At 37.2% G+C, this 20025-nt stretch overlaps 1 pseudogene; it reads right to left on the bottom strand.

Annotated features, from left to right (window-relative positions):
* Positions 1-206: 206 nt before the first annotated feature.
* Positions 207-820, bottom strand: LOC131218358 (peroxiredoxin-2-like; annotated as a pseudogene).
* Between the last annotated feature and the right edge of the window lie 19205 nt (positions 821-20025).

Genomic DNA, 20025 nt, shown 5'->3' on the forward strand with positions numbered 1-20025 from the left:
CAGAATCGAACCGACGGTCTGGATCGGTGCTGATCGGGTAGCTCCATCCAGATCCAAAATCTTTTTAGGTCGAGTTTGGGTTGGTCCTGATCTAACCTGACCCGACCCGAAAACTCGATCCGATCCTACCCGATCTGGAGTATCTCTTATCGACACTTCTACTTTTCCCTATGGTATGGTCCACTTTAGCTTTGAATATGCATCAATTTTGGGTTTTTTTCACCCAAAATGGGTGGGCCAAAGCCCCAACATCTCTCCTAAACATCCCATCCAATACAAATTTCATACATAACCATGTGAAAGAAGCACACCAATTATTTCATACAATCCAACTACTGATAAAACACCACAACTATGGAACCCCAACCAAACGTCAACAGATCCAAAGCCCTTTCATGAAGGGCTCAAAAGCATAAGAAGGAAAGACTATTAGAAGTGGAGTAGAACCTAGATGGGTCTAGAAATTACTCAAAGAGCCTTGATGATGTCTTCGGTGTTGGAGACTGAATTCTCCACCATCTTTGATATCGGCAACCTTCACCTTGAGGTCATCAACCAAGAGAGCAAACCTTTGAGATTGGGTCCAATGAAACCTAGCACATGCTGCATGCTACACGTTGGGGTGAAGGTGTCAGGAACTCAGAATCGGATGACCTTTTTACCGGCAGCGAGGGAGTGAATCGAAACCTGCTGGATCTTATCTTCCTCGTCGAAGTGGGCGAGGGTACCATCGGGAATCTTGTCACCAACTGCGATCAGAGCCATCAATTTTCAAAGGCTGAGATGATATTAGACGGCAAAAGAGAGGGCATATACACAAACTCGAATGGGCGGCGTGGATAAACCACATGCATTCAAGGTGGGCCCCAACAGTGTTTACTATGTAAAATAAGAAAATACTTGCTGGTGTACCACACACAGCTATGTGTGGCTAGCTATAGGTACGTGTTGTGCCAAGATGACTCGTCTTTAGTGCACTGACACTCCTCGAGCTGCGAGTTGTACAAATGGTTCAAAGGAGATCAAAGTTATATGGCCCTACAGTGATGTATTTATTATATCTACACTGTTGATATATATTTAGAGATCATTTTAGAGCATTATCCAAAAGATGGATCAAATCCAAAGATCATCTGGACCACACCACAAATAACAACAAAGAATGATTTTTAGTGTGGTCCCAATGCTTTTTCCAGTGTGGTCCAGTTGATAGTCAGATCTATCTTATTTTTTATCACAAGCCTTAAAACGAGCTCGCCAAATGGATGGACAGTTTGGATATAACACATATCCCATGATCAGACCTTCGTACCTTTCGTGCGCAACACGCTATAGGCATGAGGTAGCTATCGTGCACAACACGCTGCAGCGCCTCGAGCTCCGAGATGTACAAACAACTCAAATGATATCAACCTTATATGGGCCCCACAATGATGTATTTATTATATCCATACCGTTTATCCATTTTTCATGGTCATTTTAGATCATTTGTAAAAAAATAAATCATATCTAAAGCTCAAATGGACCACATCAAAAATAGTAATGAGATAATGATTTTCACCATTTTTAACGATTTGAATTGCACCCAACCTGATCTGACTCGATTTCCCTGACTGAGTCGGACTCTGTTTGGGTCAGGCCAATCGTGTGTCGGGTCGGTTCGAGTCCTATGTTTCAGACTTGGTCTCAGATCGAATTGAATTCGGGTCAGTCTAGGTAAATTTTGGACTGAATCAGGTTAGCTTAAATCCGATCTGACTCAGTCTGATGTGCACCTCTAATCCTGCGTGTACCGTGCGCTCATGTGAGACAACTTCGTCTATCAGGGAGTCCCATAAATAACCAGCCCAATGGCACATGTTATGATCAATCACTCCTCATAACAAGCATGCAAATGATGCGTATGGGCATGTATCATAATGTTATACTAAGCATATTATTAGTGTGTCCTACTAGACTAGGTACACTAGCATGACTATCAGATATAAACAATACTCAGCTTAAACACAAGAATAGCCAATGTGACACAAAGGTCCATACATTTAAGTGTCTTCAATAGCACACTGAGACCCTATACCTCTTGTGAATACTTAATAAATGGCCACCAGGGCTCCTATAACACACACATACATAAGGTGCATAGGTTATGGTGGTACACAAGTTCTAACATGTATCATCATTATCATAGACATCATTTGACATCAAATTGATCCTCATAACATGGATCGTGCAATCATGTGCATAGAGTACATGGCATATAGGGATTCGCATGCATCGTCAATATCATGGCCATCATCCATCACTATCATACATGCCCTAGGCATTAGTTGTCTGTCATGCATGAGGTTATCCTTACGTTCACTAACATCATATATTTATCATCATCCACACATCAAGCAAAACATAGTTATCTTGTCCACAATATCATCACGACAATCAATACGTGCATTATTATCACTTGGATATTAAGCATGGTAGTCAACTAGCAAGTTTTGTCATCATGCATATATATATATATATAATATTATCATTATTACCATGAGGATCATTTTCACTTCATGATGAACATAAATAATGTCATCAGTACTATAAATAATTATTCATCCATCATAATGTATATGATATAATTCATCATTCATTAAATCATATCTATCATTTCAACCAACAACTCATAATCATCATTATCATGTTACCATACATGTATCATCATCTCACCCATTACTAGGTGCGTCATACCTAGTGTGACTTCTACACTAGACTTGAACTACATGGAAAGCATGGGGTCGTATAGGTCAAGTGTGAGTCCCACTTGGTGAATCAATAAGCCAACTCAAAGGCATAAATGTCCAACCACAACGCCTTCAATGGTGTGGATCTAATTCCACAACTAAGTGGGCTCCACACATTCCACCAACTAGAAATAATACACAATCTCAAATATAAAGGATAACATGATAACATCTTTCATGTCACATATCATATTGGGCCCACTGGCCACTTACACAACAAACCAAGAAAAAGTCCAATTATCCAGTTTATGCATTGTAAAATAGGTCTCTCTAAGCGTGGTCCACTTGACTAGAGGTAGTATGAAAGGCACAATGCCCCAGTAGGCAATGAGCCACCCAATAGGCTCAAGGAAGGTTACCATTGTGGGTTTCTCATTCCCTAATGATTTCTCTTAGTGTTGGGCCCGCTTGGGCCTTAGGGTTGCATCATTTAGATGGGCCCAAGGCCACTTATGTCTTAAGAGAACATTTAAACGGCAAGATCTGTCCACTAAATATTTTACAAGTTATATAACACCTAGTTACAAAATATGTCAGGTGGACCTCATTACATGAAAGGTAAGGCCCATACTAGATAGCCCACTTAAGGTTTTTAAGCCCAAAAATATCTGAGAGTTATTTTTTAGAGTTTTGATGCTGCATTAAATGCTTTGGGAAGGTGGTGGACCCCACCGATGTGGCCCCACATAAATTCTATGTAAAACAGACTTTTGGTGCAAAGTTGGTTCTTGGTCATTTTAGAGTCAGATTCATGATCAAGTGGGGCCTACATATGGTGAAAGAAAATAACCATCTAGTAGCTCTATGTATGGGCTTTACAAATTATAATGCAAGCATCATTTGTTGGGTGAGTACAATTTACGGTGATGGCCTAAACATGGGTACTTGGAGAAACTGTGCAGAAAATATAGTGCAGAATTAGTTTTGACCCAATCTTGAGTATGTCCCATGATCACAGGGGACTGCCTTTCAGTGTCCCATCAGGTGCCCTTGGTTGTACTATATATGTACTTCAAAAACTATAAGCTAAGACCAACTGGTTGTGCACACGTAATATTTGGTATAGGGCTAAACATAGGTACTTGATTTTCTGCACAACTATGCCTAACCACATTTTGGGATCCACTCCCTGAACATGTGGGGTCTGATTTAGCCCGAGTAAAATATTATTTATCTATTTATTGGTATAGGTTAAAGGTTCCAAGTGTTGGCCTACTCATATCTCTAGCGTGTGGTCCATTAAAGAGGCCCAAAGTTGGTACAAAATACAAATAATTAGACAATTTTTAGAAATGAGGTTTGTCACAACTTAGGGCCCAATTTTCAAACACTTAGGGATCATTCCTGATAAAACGTTGGGACATCCCAGGTCACTTATATAAGGATTAAACATCCCCCAAAGTGGGACCCTTAACTACAGAGTGTGGGGCCCACTACAAGGTGTCAAAGAGGCCTACATGCAACACAGTTAAGTACGTGGAAAATTTCAACAAACAAAAAGTGTAAAGGAAATGAAATAGATCTAATGGCAAGTGGGACCCACATGCTAGCAAAGCAGAGATAAGAGACACATCAATACACATGGCTATCCAGATTAAATGAACTAATAAAGTTCATAAATTAAAGTGGCCTCATTACCAAGTGGGTCCCTAATAAGAGGATGAATATTGTGGTCAACATACATACAACATACAAGTAGCACATGAAATGTCTTGATCAAATATCTATGATCAGATTTTATGTTGGAAAATCTGAGCCAACAGATGGTTTAGGAATACATCATTTAGGCTGTTTATAGGTTTCCAACCATACAGAGCTTTGGATCCATCTGGACCGCATAGAAATTCAAGATTTGTCCTTACAGAAGTATTTGACTGTTCAGAATTTCCTACGTTCTATCATGAAAGGATTTAACCATAGGGACTATACATATGATCAATAAATATCTTAAGAAGAGCAAACATCAAATACATCTGACTGTTGGAATTACGGATATGGCCCACATAAGAATGGTAATAACAAGTTCTCAAATACATCTTTCGTATAAGGCCAAGATCTCAGCCGTCCGAACTCCAATTGAGGCTTATTATATACCATTGGAAAAATAGTTTGATTTTCTACAAATCTAATGGAACATATATTTTTAATACATTCATTAAAGGAATTAAAAATGGGTCCATTTTATGCAAATCAGAATCCTACATGTGTTGCTGGATAGCAGTCAACTAAACTTGATGTTATGGATGATTGGATCATTGGATGGCTATGAAATTTGGTTCAAAGTTAGTTCATATTGTGGTTCATATTATCCAAGTTTTAACTTTGATCTTGTCACGATTGATTTTATATGATTTTTAGATCTTGCTATCCAGATACAAAAACAGGATTACATGTGAAGGGTATGGATATAATGTTCATCATGGTGGGCCATATTGACGTGGGCCACCTTGCTGATACCGTAGCCATAAATACATACACACAAGAACTCCACACCAATGGGGCCCACACATATCAAGAAAATAAAAAGAGGAAGAAAGAGGAGGATGAAGAGGATGGGAGAAGGGGTGTAGACTCACCTTAATGGATGGATGGTTGGTTGATGATGTGTGGTTCACTCCCTCTAGGTTTGATGATGGGCCATACTTTGGCCCCACTCTCTCTCACACTCTCTGAAAATCTTAGAATTTTTGTAAGTATATGAAAAGAATAAGTGCAAGAGAGCTCCTACTCTTATACAGGGAATTAGGGGGTTGAGGTGGCAAGATGATGTGGCAAGTTTATGAGATCTTATTGGTGCCAAAAGTGAGGTGAAATGTGATGGATGGTATGGGGAGTGGATGGATGAGGTGGATGGTTCTAAGCATGTATTGGCCAAGACAGAAGAAATCTAGACATGCATTGGCTAATGGATGGATAAGGGTTATGGGTTGTAGGTGATGCATGGTGGATGATGAAGTGGAGTATTGCAATTGATTGTTTGAAGTGATGTGACACAAATCAAGACATGCATTGGACGCATGTATATGATGAGGTGGACATGGGCCATGATTAGTTTCTAAGGCATGGGGAGAGAGCTAATGATGAGTTTTGGGATAGAATCCAATTTTGTCTTATAGTGCTTGTCTTATATATGCTAGCTTCTTATTTTGTCATGTAACAATTGTTCTATTTGTTGGTAATTTTCATGTTCTAAAAGTGGGCTTTAGGCCCACATGGGCTTAAGTCCAATGGGCCTAGCATAATAAAGGTTGCTTGTGTTACTGGATACATAATTTGGGCCTTATAATTGATGGGTCATATCTCACTAACGGAGCATTAGATTGATGCACGGTTTTCACCATTGCGATCACAATGACGACACGGTCCACATGATAAAGCTGTCAAGATCATCCAGAATAAATCAATTAGGTGAGTTTTCTAGGTGCACTAGGATGTGGTGTATGGTCTATCAATGGTGTGAGTTGGGACACGTGTGCACACGAGCGATGTTGCAAAAGACCGGGATCTCACATTAGAGGTGAAGCTTGTAGTGTGATGGGATGTTTCTCTTTCTTTAATTTGTATTTATGTTGAACCTTTTTTTATTCTAATTTGATTTTAAAGGAATACTTTCAATTTTTAATAATTTATTGTGACTTAATTACAGTAGATCTACAATAGCTTTGAGTATCTTCTTTTCCTTACTTTGAGATTGTGGGATTGGTAAATCTTGTTGCTAGCCATCGTCCCATGGGCATGGTTTGGTGATGGAATCCCTTCCAAGTATCACAATTCTCCTCTTTTGAGAATTAGATTAATGAAAGTTCATATTTGGTTTTATTGATATATCTTCCAATTGGATAGGATAAGACTCCAATTCCAATTGTATTACTTGAATCAAGTAAGAGGCCTCCCTGATCACTACAAGTGGATCCTTGGCACCCTAGTTCCCACCTTTAAATTCTTAGTTTTAATTACTCAATTCACAATCACTCTCTCAAATACTTCAGAATTAGTTTCACATCTTCTTCTACTTCTACTTCTAATTAATTTCAGAAACGTACAAGTTTTAGTCCCTGTGGATTCGACCTCAGTCTTACTGAGATTATTACTACATTGCGACCCTACACTTGGGGTTGTGAACAAGTTTTTGGCGCCGTTGCCGGGGATTAATGGTTGCATTTTCTAGATTTGAGTAGTTTTGGAATTAGGTTAAGATTAGGATTTATTTACTTTCTATTTTTAAGTTAGGGTTGTTTCTAATTTGATGCTAGAAACTAACTTTTCTTTCTATTTCCAAATTTAGAAACTTTCTTAATTTTCTTTTAGAAACTAACTTTTCTTTCTATTTCCAAAATTAGAAACTTTTCTAATTTGTTTTTAGAAACCAAATTTTCTTTCTATTTCTAGATTTAATAACTTTCCTAATTTGTTTTTAGAAACTAACTTTTTTTTTTTCTATTTCCAGATTTAGAAACTTTCCTAATTTGTTTTTAGAAACTAACTTTTCTTTCTGTTTCCAGATTTAGAAACTTTCTTAATTTTTTTTTATAAACTAAATTTTCTTTCTATTTCCAGATTTAGAAACTTTCCTAATTTATTTTTAGAAAACTAACTTTTCTTTTTATTTCTAAATTTAAAAACTTTCCTAATTTGTTTTCAGGACTAACTTTTTGTTTTATTTTTAGGTTAGGGCTCTTTTTGATTTATTTTTAGAAACTAACATTGTTTTCTATTTTGTAGGATCCTAACATAGAACTCTCCAAACCGGTAAACTCCTTCTAGCTTCTCCTTTACTTACTTTCCATATTCCTGTAGGATTTTTCTTTTATTCTATTTTAGGATTAGGTTCAGGATTAGGGTTTCACCATGTATATGCAAGAGTGGGAACATCAGTATGCTGAGCTAGTTTTAGAGAATGCGAGAAATTGTGAAGGGTTATCAGATGATCATGTTAGGAAACAACCTATGTCTCAAAATTTTTCTAAAATTACCATCGAGAATCAACCAGAATACAATGCTCCACCAATTAAGAAGTCCTTACGCGATCATAGGCAGGAGAATAATTACACTCGACAGATTAAGAAAACAGTATGTGATTGTTGGGGTTATCATAATTATAGGAGTGAGAACTATTATCACCCATCAGACAAAAACAAAACAATGAGAGATTATATTATGGGTGATAATATGTACCAACAATCATCAGACTCTCCCACCTATGACTCGTACGACTATGATAAGTGGAAACATTAATATTGGAGAGATGAACCAACAATTGATTATAGTGACTATTCTCTTGGATCCCCTATCCTTGAAATCTAACTAGAAACGATCTAAGAGGATTCACGTTTGAATTTCACAGACTATCAAGAACAGTTCAACCAACTTGTCGCTAGTATGATGAAATTGTTGGAAGTGATTGAATTGCGCCTTGATAAGGTTGAAGAGGCTAGGTTATCATAATCTCAATCTAATCTAGAAACACAATGCGAGGAAAGTGATCCTAACTCGCTTGTAGAGAGTACTAAAATTGAGAATAAAGAGTTGGATTGTATTAATGAGCATATGGCTCAATTTCCCGAAGAGTCGATCTCGATGACTGTCCGAAGGAATGATTAAGAGACGTGGATGTCTTTTAAATATAATGATACTGACATGCTCTAGTCATATGACACACTTGACTTCAATGAGGAGGAAGAGGCTAGTTTATTCAAGCCTCGACTCAACTTAGGAAAACAGTGTGAGCAAACTGATCTCATCCCACTTGTAAACTATGCTGAATTGGAAGATGATAAGTATTGGGATGAGAATCATGAGCTTACAGCGCAAGATTCACTGGGATCGATTTCAATTATGGTTTAGGAAAGTGATCATGAGATACAGGACATTATCGACCATAATGATCTACTCCACCCATCTGACACGTTTGATTTACATGTGGAGGAAGAGTCTCTTCCAAGTGAACCGCATGACTCTTTTGAGGTGTGTGTAGACCACTCCCCTAATTTAGATTATAACATGATTAGGGAGATGGACAAGTTGTCCGAGATGACTCTGGAATTTAAAACCACTCTATTAAGGCTACCTTCTGAGCCATCAACACTTGACAATATAATGCCTCTACTGAGTAGTAACAATGAATAGAGTCTTCACGTCAATGTGCCTACTGATCCACAATTTATTTATGCAGGGTAGGGTGAGATGTATCTAGTGACAATTGACTCTCACTAAGGTGAAGAGCAAGAGATCATGTTTCCCTCTATTTTAAGAGAAGACAAATGAATCATTGGGCATATCATCACATACCTCAATGTGAAAAATGAGCCTCTCTCAATTGACTATCTTAACTCTCTAAAAGATTACTTAGCACATTTTACAGATTTAAATTATCCCATGATAAAAGAAATAATGGATGCATTGTAAAACAATACCTTGGTGGTTGTTACTGACCGAGAGAATCCTTATTCTAAAGCCCCTCCTTCCACAGATCTTGAATGTTTATAATTAAGGAAGGAGGAGCTGAAAGTTGAACCAAAACCTGAAACTTGAGAATATATTGAGACTACATCACCTACTAAGAAGTTCTCTAAATTTTATCTACCTATAATCTCTGATTCACCTTGTTGTGCTAACTCTGAATTTTTTTTTGTCTCGGGTGAATCATATATACTTTGGACACCTCAGGAGATTAAAAGAAAACTTTATACTGAGGTCCATAAATTTCTTTTAAAAATCATGCTTCAGGGCATCTAAGCCTATTACAAACAGGGCTTTTGGATGATCTTGTTATGAGACCTACTGAAAAATTTAACAAGATACTGACCAGAGGAGGAACCTTGCGGCATGACTAAATATCTTTCTCTTTTTTTCCTAGTTAGGTTTATTGCTTTCAAAGAATTTAGGATTAAGATAGTTTGCTTTTCACTATTTAGGATAGTTTATTTTCGTTGTTTAGGATAGTTTATTTTTTACTATTTAAGAAAGTTTGCTTTCTGATGGTTTAATTCTTGTGCTAACCCATTTTCACATTGAGATATTTTGAAAAAAAAACTCTCAGAATTCCTTCTTTAGGTACTACCTTTCCACCACTTTCTTTTTTTCTTTTCATTACCTCATTTGCATTGAATGCTTATCTCTTTTACATTGAGGACAAAGTATATTTTAGGTTTGGGGGTGTGGATTAGGTAGGCTAATCAGTTATTTTCTTAGTCTTTGGGTGAATTTGTGAAAAATTGAGAAAATTTTCTGAAATTTCTGCAAATTTAAGTGATCTTAAAGTTAATTAATGAATTAGAATTACAAGATACTTAATGTTGCCTTATGTCTCTTGCATTTTAGTTACTTGGGAGATCTCAAAATTAAGTTAAGTCATTGATCTTCGATTAGAAGTTTTAAACATTGATTGAGTCATGATTTCACATGTCACATCCAGCTTACACATTAAAGTGTCATTTTGATATTGAATTGTTAACTTGATGATTATTAAGCATGGAAGGAACCAAACTGGGGAATTTATCCATCATATTTAATGGGAAGAATTGAAAAGAAAGAAAAAGAAAATACCCAGTTAAAATTAACAGTTGTCTTAGAAAAGACCACCTATTAAAGATCTTTAAAAAGATTGATATAGCATGAAAACCATTGATGGAAAAATCAAAAGCTGGAAGAATAAAAGAGGGAATTAAAAGATGAATTGTAAGGTAAGTTTCGGTTTAGGTTTTAGTTGTCCTGAATGCTCTTTTAATTATCAATGTTATCATGAAAGTGACGAAATGAACCTTTGATTGTGATAAGTCTAAACTTCATTATACACCCATGGAATTCAATGTTTGGAATTGTTCTAATTGGAGGATTAATACTTTGAACTTGATTATGAAACTTACCGATTGCTAGAGTTTAGGAGAAGGTAATGGACAACATTGATGTATTTTAGAATTCTATTATCTGAATTATTATTTTTTTAAAAACCACTCAAGATTATAGAAATTATCCTGTGGCTCTCGAAATAATTTTCGCATACTTTGCTTGGGACTAGCCAAATACTGGTTGAGGATTGTGTTGAGGGTCAAATATTGCATATTATCCCCCATTTATATCTTGGTTTTATGAACATAGTAATGCTTAATGTTCTATTTTACTCATGTTTATGTTGTAAGGTGAATTTAAGAGCTTGGATTGAAAAGGGTGTTAAAAGCATGAATTTGATGCTCAAGAATCACTAGGGTAAAGGATGGATCTTAAGAGACTAAGATTGAAGAATTCACATGCCAAAGATCCAAGAAAACCAGGTGAAGAATGAAGAGAATCAAAGATTTGAAGTGAAGAAAAGGAATCCTGAAATCATCCTAAAAAAGCATATTCTGAAACTCTAGGTCATTTTGTGAAATTGCGCGGAGTGAAGTTTATTTTAGCAAACTACATAAATTTGAAGCGGTTTCTAAGGTTTTCCAACTAGGTGTAAAAGTTAGAGTTCCACAACTATAAATAGGGCTCCCTAGGATGTTCCTAGGCATCTTCTAGGTTTTAAGGAGTGGAGCAAAAGGGTGGAGAAGCCATCGCCAAGAGTTTTTCTTCTTCTTCCTTAATTGTTTTCATATTTTTCTTAGGAGACTTTGGTCTAATCATGTCTATGGTTGGCTAAACCTCTTAGCTAGGGCTAAGAGGTAAAGCTTGTAGCGTGATGGGATGTTTCTCTTCCTTTAATTCATGTTTATGTTGAACCTTCTTTGATTCTATTTTGATTTTAAAGGAATACTTTCAGTTTTTAATGATTTATTGTGACTTAAATTACAGTAGATCTATAATAGCTTTGAGTATCTTCTTTTTCTTACTTTGAGATTGTGGGATTGGTAAATCTTATTGCCAGCCATCGTCTCATGGGCATGGTTGGGTGATGGAATCCCTTCTAAGTATCACAATTCTCCTCTTTTGAGAATTAGATCAATGAAAGTTCAGATTTGGTTTTATTGATATATCTTCCAATTGGATAGGATAAGACTCCAATTCCAATTGTGTTACTTGAATCAAGTAAAAGGGCTCCCTGATCACTACAAGTGGATCCTTGGCACCCTAGTTCACACATTTAAATTCTTAGTTTTAATTACTCTATTCACAATTACTCTCTCAAATACTTTAAAAATAGTTTCACATCTTCTTCTAGTTCTACTTCTAGTTAATTTTATAAACGTACAAGTTTCAGTCCTTGTGGATTCGACCTCGGTCTTACTAAGATTATTGCTACATCGTGACCCTACACTTGGGGTTGTGAACATGCACTCAAGTTAAAAAATCAAAGGTAACGGCCAAGGACGTCCAATTTCCAGTTGGCAAAAATCTGAGACATTACAATCTACCCCCCTTAAAAATAATTTCGTCCCCAAAATTGGCTAATTTTTCCATTAGGTTCGTATTCAATGAGTCCATTTGAGAATACACTGACCTCACATATAATGATTCAGCTCTTACCCATTGTTGGGCTGATTCTTTGGTGTCCGATCTACCTATATAACTTGGTCTAGCTCTTGAACCTTAATTGTTTCCCTCCGATGAGTTTATTACTAATATTCTAGGGATGATTCAGATCCTATATAGTGATATAACCTTATGTATAACCTGGATCAACTTCCTTCAATCCTGGGTTAGTGGGCTATGGGCCCAACATGCTTTTACTATGTCACCCTGATCGGATGGACGCATTTATCAATATAAGTAAACTAGATTCTTAATGTTCTACACTCCATTAAAATATTTCTACGTCAAAGCTATAATATATATATATATATATATGTATATATATATATCTCTGTGTGTGTGTGTCTCCATTTGTACGTCGGAACGGGTTGTAATTTAGGACCTAACTTTCTAACTATCTGGTGCCCACTAGAAGGATTTCTTTGGGCCTAAACCCCTATCGGCTATCCTTAATAGTTCCCAAGGGTGAAGTAACAAATTTTCGGTTGTCAGTGGTCGGGCCAACACGGAAAGAAAGTTGTGTAGTAGGTTTAAGCCGGATACATCAACCTTCTGCTTGGCCATGATAGAAAGTTCGTCGTATCATTTCTTAATCCTGATTGATCCAGATCTTCTACCTGATTAGGGCATTGAGTTCATTGATAACTAACATGATTTAGAACTCGATTCAGATAGTGAATACTTCGCTTGTCTATAGTTTCTCCACTCCGTGTTCCCGATTGTAATAAGTCCTTGGGAAAACAGTTCTAATGGTTTGATTTGACCTAACGCTTAATCTGAGGGATATATAAGTTTTTACCGATCCTAAATAGCTTTTAAGTCTAAACAGTCATCCTAAGGGTTATTAAAGAAGCTTATAAATATCAACGGAATTCAACCTAGGGGGTCTCATCCCAACCTAATAAACCAAACTAAGTCTATCCTCCAATTATTCTAGCATAATCAGTCACTTATGTTCGTTTGCATAACCAGTAGCCTAGTCCTAACTTGGGAGTAGCACTAATCTAGTAGCTCTAATCCAAAGTCTATGCTCATATGTTGGACAATTTTATTTTCTAATACAAGTAATTCTTATGGCCCTTGGGGTCAAAAGTTGTCCGACTGGAACCGCGCCATCCGAACTTAAATTTTCACTTCACACGTGACAATACTGACTAAGTCGATCTTGGGGTTCAAAATTATAGATTTATGTTCAAAAACATCACAAAATCAGGGATTTAATCCTATTGTTAATCATTCTTAAGTTTGAATTTATAATCATAGAAAACTGGGAAATTTGGTCTTAGGGTTCATTATTCCTAATTTATTGGATTTCCTATACTACCAGATTTTCAAAATTTAGTACTGATTCTAGGTCCAAAACTCTAAATATCCCAACATCTGATCATTGTAGTTTGTATAATCCTCATTCTCAAGGTCCTACTTATCTTAGTACCCAGCTCTGATACCACCTCGTAACACCCCGAAAATCGGCACTCGAGTATAGAGACCCAAATCCTGAGTTTCCAGGTGTTAACTAAATAAAATGTGCGTGTGACTTCATAAATATTCACATTCATTTTTCACACGAGCAATCAGAGTAGCGCAATTCAAATTAGTGGACCCAAAGCGAGGTAGAGATAACAAAGATAAATAAATATGGGGCTAACAGTAACAATACAATTAAAATATGATGTCTGCCTAAATGAGGATTATACAAGATACAATATACATACCAAAAATGATTAAAGTGTAAGTTTTTGGTTTGGTCCAATCCTCTAAAACACAACGTCAGTGGTGCAAGCCACTCTAAGCCTATCCATCTGAAATCTCGATAATACCTACATTGATAATATTGCCTGGTTTGTGTTTTAAAATAGTGTCCTAGAGTGGGAGCGAGTGATCAACTCAGTGGTTTCCATTAGTAATAAGTTATATATATTATCAATTCCATAGGCATAATTAATGAAAAGCATCCGGCACACAGTCCTAGCTACTCTTATTAATGCATATGTATGTTATTGTGATATAATGCATGTCCTCACCATCTAACACTCCCTCGGGCGACATTATCTTACGTTCGCAATGCCCAACACTCCCTCAGTGTGACCTTGACTCCCGAGTCGCCAACCTATGCTAATGCAATGCCATGAATATTCATGTTAGCCTAGTATTTAATTAAGTCCATCATGCAGCAAGATTGGAGAAGCTAAAATACTTCCATTTAATCAATGGCCTTATCCAGATCACTTGACCCGGGGCGACCGTAGCAGCTCTAAGCCTGTGATCCATGATCCAGATTTAGGTATCACCCATTTGTCTCACAGATCAATAATTCCAAAGGTAAGGCATAATACCCAAAGGTATGAGGATCAACTCGATATGGGTCATCACTCAAACACCAAGTAGGATCACTTAGTTCCGAGGTGTGGGCTTGTCACATAACCAAATCATCACAAGGAAAAGAGCTCGTCACCCAATTCTATTCATGCCCGGCTCATGAGTCTTGGTAGGATTGTATCACTAACGATTATCAGTAGGCTTCTTAAAGGTTTGGGGTGCTTCAGATTTAGGCAAGCGTGACCATACTTGGTGAACATACATGGCTGGACAACTACTGGACCAATTTTTGCTAACTTAAGCGAACTACGATGCAACTGGCACTGGGTGCAAGCATCCCGTGTAGTCCAACTATTGTTGGTTGCCTGTCTTCGGCCTGAATCGATCAGATTGGCCCAGGGCAGCCAATCCAATAAGACTGCCTTTGTGAATCTTTATGATTTTGCTGGCCAACCCAATTATCGTTAGACTAAAATTCTATAGCATGCCACAAACAATTCTACTCAAGAACAAGCAATCGAATTCATCAGTACCTCAGGATATTTTAGCTAATATAGGCAAACAAAAGGCATGCAAGTGCGCAGGTTAGCAAGCATTCATCTACGTGGTATCTCAATCATCAATTAGCACTGATTAGAACATATACATCCATGCGCAACCCATAATAAGTAGCACTGGTTAACATGCATCCTTCTACGCATTACACAAGCATAAATCGATACTAATTATTATGCATAGGCCCATATATTACCCAAATCAATAATCAACACTAGTTAGCATGCATCCATCTACACATTCACAAATCAACACTAACTATCATACATTCATCTATTCACTACATAAACCATTAATTGTAACATGAGTTTGATAATTGGCAACTTAAGGTTAATTTTTTGCACCTAGAAGTGGTTCGTCGATTTTTTGTGTCGCCCTTAGGATTAGGGCCCATTGATTAGTGTGTCGGTGCCCTCTCTCTTGTTGTCGGGTTATTTCCTTTTGGGGGCCCACTTCCGAAGGAGAAAAATATCCATATAATAGTTTTATGTATAGGAATCAAAAACTAAAATTTAGTTCTCATTAATCATGCATAAAGGAAGTAAAAATGGTTTCATTTTTAGCAAATTAGAATCCTACATGTGTTGCTTGACAACAGCTAAGTAAAGTTGATGCCACTAATGATTGGACCGTTAGATGGCTACGAAATTTGGCTTAGAGTTAGCTCATATTGTGGTTCATATTATTCCCAAGTTTCAACTCCGATCGTAGCATGGTTGTTTTATATGATTTTTAGAAGTTGTTGTGAAAATAAAAAAAAAGGAGATTACAAGTGAAGGCTGCTGACAGTGTTTGAATTGTCGACGAGAAATCGATAATATCGGCAATATTATCGGTGTCGCTGAACCGGCGATACCGAAACCCCAAGTTTTCATTTCTCTTCCAAATATCGACGAAATATCGACGATAGTTTTGATTTTATCGAAAAAATAGCTATCGTTCTCCTTATTATTGAAAAAAAAATTGAAATAAATACAAAAAATATATACAAAAAAGATCTCTTACCTTCTTTTTCTCCCGATCTACCCGCGGAAGTGGATTTCAGCTAGATTTAGTGGCAAATCGCTGTTGATAGCTCTGAATTATCTGAGATAAGAAAACCCTTTTAAAAAACCCTTTGTTTTCTTCAAAGAAAAAGATTTGAAAGCGAACTTGATTTCACCGAGATTTACGGAGATTTCGGTTCGGATTTGAAAAAGAAAAAGATAAATTTCTGGAAAGTTTTTTACGGAAGATGAGATTGACTGCGATTTTCCAGAGAAGAGGGAATTTCGTAAAAACAAAATTTCTCTCGCGTTCGGGAGGGGATTAGCTACTGACGGGTTGACTATACTCACCGGTTGAGTCGCGAGACTAGCTACTGAAGTGACGTCGGCAAGTTCCGTGGGCCCCACCATGATGTATGTTTTGCATCCACACCTTCCATCCATTTGGAGAGATAATTTTAGGGCAATATCCAAAGAACGAGTTAAATCCAAAGATCTAGTGGACCCCAGCACAGAAAACAGTGGTACAGTGACACCCACCGTTAAAAACTTCTAAAGGCCACAAAAGTTTTAGATCAAGCTGATATTTGTGTTTTCCCTTATTTAATGTCTTTTTTAACTTTTAAACAGGTTGGATTTCAAATAAACATAATGATGGGCCTTAGGATAGTTTCAACGGTGGGAATCACTCTCCCCGTTGTTTTCTTTGGTGGGGTCCACAACAGATTTTTATTTGATTCATTCTTTGGTTCATACCCTAAAATGATATCTAAAAATGGATGGACAGTGTGGATATAACATATACATCATAGTGGGGCCACATAACTTGGTGACGTCACGTCAGTAGCCGACTGGCTACTCAACTTGTTAGTTTCCATCTAATCCGCGTCCTCTCACACCCGCTGTATAGCTGCTGTATACGTAAGCAAGTTCTGTGGGTCTGATCACAGGGTATTTGTTATATCAAAACCGTCCATCAATTTGGCGAGCTCTCTTAAGGCATGAGATGAAAAATAAAACAGATCTAACTATCAAGTGGACCACACTGCAAAAAGCAGTGGGAGATTGAACGTCTACTATTGAAACCCTTTTTGGGGTCACAAAAGTTTTAGATCAATATGAAATTTATTTTTATTCTTCATTCAGGTCTTTGTGACCTTATGAACAGATTGGATGGAAAATAAACGTTATAGTGGACCCTACGTATTTTTTAACGGTGAAAATCATTATCTCTGCTACTATTTGTGGTGTGGTCCAAATGATCTTTGGACATGATTCATTTTTTGGATAATGCTCTAAAATGATCTCTAAAAATAGATGAACGATGTAGATATAATAAATACATCACTGTGGGGCCCATGTAACTTTGATCTCCTTTGAACCGTTTGTACAACTTGGAGCTCGAGCAGCTTCAGTGCACGTCTTCGCACTACACGAACCTGCAGCAGCTATATAGCTGGTGTGTGGTACACCAGCCAATCTGCTTCCAATTTTAAGGGAATGGAATGTGCTTTCAATTTAATGGTGGGATTTAATAGCGGTTGATCCCTTTGATGTGGTCCACTTGAGATTTGGAACTACCTCATTTTTTGGACCATGTACTAAAATGATATGCTGAAATAGATTAATGGAGTTGATTTCTCGCATATATCATGGTGGGCCCACGGAACACTCTCCAGTAGCCACCTCATTATTCACAGCATCATAAAACACATGGGATAAGGTGGGTACCACAAAGTCCTTACACCACCTAGAGGACTTAATTTGGCTAGTGAGGACTTGATTTGGCTAGTGACGTTGCCACTGTCAAGATAGCTAATGGTTGGTGCTATGTGGGCCTAATCATGATGTATTTATTTGATCCATGCTGTCCATCTATTTTTTCAGATCATTTTAGATCTTGATCCAAAACATCAGGCATGTATAACTCTCAAGTGGACCACACCACAGGAAATAGTAGCAATTGAATGTCCACCATTAAAAACCTCCCAGGGTTCAATGTAATGTGTATTTGACATCTTATACAAACTACTTTGATGCAAAATTTGTGGCCCTTGAGAAGTTTTTAATGGTGTGCATTCAATCAACACTGTCCTGTGATGTGGTTCACTTAAGATTTGGATCTGTCTATTTTTTGGGCTTATACCATAAAATGACCTGGAAAATTGAATAGATGCGTCAATATGTCAAACAAGTGCCATATCCAAGCCATCAATCACCAAGTACACCAATATATAGATTCCATGTCCCAAAAAAGGTGTACTTTTTTAGTTCATTAACTTTTACATGTCCTAATTACTATATGTTAACTGCATTTGTATTATATGAACTCATTTTGATTACAATTGGAGCGATTTCTCATGGCAGCATATGCTTTTTGGGTCCCATTAAATGAAAACTTATTATTTAATGTATTTTTTTGTAATTTTTTTATTCCTAAATATGCAAATATGTGTATTTAGGCATGTCCTGAAGTTTTACTAAAAAATTCCATCATTTTCCCCATTATTCGTCATTTTTTTTTCGCATTTCCGGTTATCGGCGATATTATTGGCGATAACAATAATATATCTTTATCTCTACTTAGCGAAACTTGTAACGATACCGACTACTCGAACACTGGCTGCTGATACAATGTTCATCATGGCAGACCATACTAATGTGGGCCACCATGCTGACCACCATAGCCATTAAAACATGCACCCATGGGGTTCCACACTAGTGGGCCTCATATGCATCAAGAGAACATAAAAGGTGGAAAGAGGAGGATGAGGAGGATAGAAGGTGAGGTGTAGACTCACCTCAAATGGATGGATGGCTTGATGATGATTTGTGGTGCACTCCCTTTAAGTTGATAGGCCACACCTTGGCCCCACCATCTCTCACTCTCTCTTAAAATCTCAGAATTTTTCTAAGTATAGCAAAATGATTAGTGTAAAGAGCTCTTACTCTTTTATAGGGAATTTGGGGTTGAGGTGGTAAGATGATGTGGCAAGTTTATGGGGTCTTATTGGTGCTAAAAGTGAGGTGGAAGGTGGTGTATGGTGTGGGTAGTGGATGGATAAGGTGGATGGTGCTAATCATGTATTGGCAAAGGTAGAAGAAATCTAGGCATGCATTATCTAATGGATGCATAAGGGTTATGGGTTGTAGGTGATGCATGGTAGATGATGAAGTGGAGTGTTACAATTGGTTGTTTGAAGTGATATGGCATAAAACAAGGCATGCATTGGATGTATGTGTAGGATAAGGTAGACATGGGCTATGATTAGTTTCTAAGGCATGGAGAGAGGGCTAATGATGGATTTTGGGGTAGAACCCTCATGTGCATTGTCTTATATGTGCTAGCTCATTTTTTTGTCATGTACTAATTATCCTATTTTGTGATAATTTCTATGTTCTACAAATTGGGCTATGGGCCAACATTGGCCCAAGTCTAATGGGCCTAGCACAATAAATGTTGCTCATGTTATAGGATACATAATTTTGGTCGTGGATTCGATCGGTCGTATCTTACTAACGGAGCATCGGATTAATGCATGGTTTTCGCCGTGGCGACCGCAACAACGGCAGTCCACATGATAGGGGTTTCAAAGGCATCTAAAAGAAATCACTCAGTCAGTGAGGTTTTGGTGGATCTAAGGTCACTCCTTTTGGTCCCAAACATGTGCAAATACATACATGGATATGCACTCAAGTCAAAAAATCAAAGGTAATGGCTAAGGACGTCTAATTTTCAGTTGGCAAAAATCTGAGACATTACAATTACACTACTTTCTCATTTATAATCTCACATCCGTGATTAGAAAATTTCACATTGTGCTTATTATCACAGATCTGAGATATGCTTAAAAGATTATGTTTTAATCCTTAAAAGTAAAGCACATTTTCAAATAGAGGTGAGTTAGGAAGTTGTACATTAC

The sequence above is a fragment of the Magnolia sinica genome, chromosome 11 (genome assembly GCF_029962835.1).
Source record: "Magnolia sinica isolate HGM2019 chromosome 11, MsV1, whole genome shotgun sequence".
In the NCBI taxonomy this organism is placed as follows: Eukaryota; Viridiplantae; Streptophyta; class Magnoliopsida; order Magnoliales; family Magnoliaceae; genus Magnolia; species Magnolia sinica.